Source organism: Gracilinanus agilis, chromosome 5 (genome assembly GCF_016433145.1).
Source record: "Gracilinanus agilis isolate LMUSP501 chromosome 5, AgileGrace, whole genome shotgun sequence".
In the NCBI taxonomy this organism is placed as follows: Eukaryota; Metazoa; Chordata; class Mammalia; order Didelphimorphia; family Didelphidae; genus Gracilinanus; species Gracilinanus agilis.
Window position 1 is genome coordinate 176,841,741 of NC_058134.1, and position 2,257 is coordinate 176,843,997.

General features: G+C 37.2%; 1 pseudogene; it reads left to right on the forward strand.

Annotated features, from left to right (window-relative positions):
- The first annotated feature begins 1,011 nt into the window (after positions 1 to 1,011).
- Positions 1,012 to 1,812, forward strand: LOC123250006 (annotated as a pseudogene).
- Positions 1,813 to 2,257: the final 445 nt, after the last annotated feature.

Sequence of the window (2,257 nt, forward strand, 5' to 3'; positions counted from 1 at the left end):
AATGAGACTTGCAAAGATAAAGTGACTTGGAGGTAGGATTTGAATCTAGTTTTCCTCAATCCCAGTCTAGCACCTAACTCTCTAGATAATAGAAGTGTGCTAGAGATAGAAATGACAGGGTTTAGCAATTAAATGAGAGGAGTGAGAGAAAGGGAAGAGTTAAAAAGGAATCTGAAGGTTCATGATTAAGGATCATGGTTTTACCATTGAGAGAAGGAGATAAATTGGAAGAAAGAATAATTTCAGGTTTGGGGGTTGGGAATGCAATGATAAGGTCAGCCTTGGATAAAAAAAGTTTGGATGGCTGGCTTGATATCTTGTTGATTTTTTAGTAATGTTTGCTGTTACCCAGTGCATTACCTGGGATTCCTAGTATGGCACAAGGTACACATTTAATAAACATATCTTCTCCACCCCTTCCAAATTATTGATAAAAATATTTAACAGATCTTTATAGAGAACCCTTTGTTTAATAAATATCCCCTTCTGGTTAGCATCAATCAGATGTGACATTTCAACTAATTATTAGTATGGCTAATTATGTAATATTTATAATAGGATCAATGTTAAGATTTTTTGTTCATAATTTTATATGACACTTTGTAAGCTCCTCAATGGCAGAGAGAGGCCTCATATAATCCCTGGTTTAAAGTATGGTCTGAATAAATGCTTGCTGACTGGTTGATTTGCAAATAGCCTTATGAAATCAAGATGTACTATGTCTTTAACCCTGCCAGAAACAGAAAATAAAGTTATTTAGACATTATCTGTTATTAGCTAAAGAAACAGAGAATGCTTGGAAGTTGGAAGTGGCCTCACAAGTCATCTACTTAATCCATGATGGCCCTCATTAAGAATCATATTCTGGCTGTAGAACCATAGCTAGGTTTCTATGGGAGTACCAGCTTTATCCACACACTTTCTTCTCACACCTTTAGCCCAAACAAGAGAGTTGCCTTCAGCTCCCTAAGGAATAATGAAAGGAGAGATAGAGTAAACTGAAGCTGAGGAATGGAAGACAAGGAGCCCAATGTGGAAACTGATGGCCAGAAGCTACACAAGCTACAACTGTGTGTATGCCAAGACTGAGACTTCTTCCTTCTCTTCCTCCTCCTCTGCAACAGCTGTAGCAACCAAAAGCAGCCTGCTGGTGGACCAGACACAGAACAGCATAGCCAGTGCCCTGCCTCAGTCAGCATCCACAGTGACTCCAGCATGGAGAAGGAACTAGTGGATCTAAAGTTAATCTAGAATGAGAACAAATGAGACGTGCAGGTGTCTCTGGACAGCACCAAGCTGAACCACAAGATCCAGAATAGGACTGCTATGCACAATAGGACACAATGCAGACAGTTATGCTTAAGGAACGACTGTCTGAAGAGAAAACATTAAAGGAAATCAAAGTCACCAGTGGGGCCAATATTATGGTGGTTGGATCTGCAATTAATGATGCTTTCACAATGAATGCAACCTAAGAAGAAGGATGGCAAAAAGAGAAAGCCAAAGACAGTACAAAGGAGTCATTTTATAGGCAAAAGCATCATGGAATAGTGTTAGATAAAGAGAAATCTGAAGACTTGATGCCTTCTGTTAAGGGTACTTGGGAATGACTGCCAAAGTACCCTTATCAGGCACGTACATTAAGAAAGGAGGAAAAGGGAAGCTCACCTTTAAAGTAAAATAAGAGCACTTATGGATTAGCACTAAAGTTCGAACTGAAAAATTACCATGAGCATCTTTAAAAATGTGCTCAGTGAATCTATTTAAGGACATGAAAATCCCACCCAAGCCTCTTACTTCTGGGTGTATTAGGTATGTGGATGCAAAGACACTATGCTGGGAAAATAGCAGTATTTGTGAAAGCACTTTTACCTCTGTCACAGGAAACTGATCCAAAGTGAGAGATATTGCTGGGAGAGGCCTGCAAAATGCCCAGATTTCATAATCTTACAACTTTTATTAAATCAAATCTGAGGAAATATTAAGTAAAAGCAGAAGGGATATACTTTCACTATTAGTTTATTTTTAAATTAAAATTGCAAAATTTGTTCCCTTCAGTCAGCTACAAATCATATTTAAAGTGAATACAGTAGAAATCAATAAATGTTCATTTTTTAAATTTTTCATATTATTTTCTAACTATAACCATTTTTTCAGCAATACATCATAAAAGTTTGGGACGGATTGACATTTATTGTCCAAACCCATCTTTTATTTTCTTTTTTTTTTCTTTCAAAAATCTGGTCCGCATTTGCTT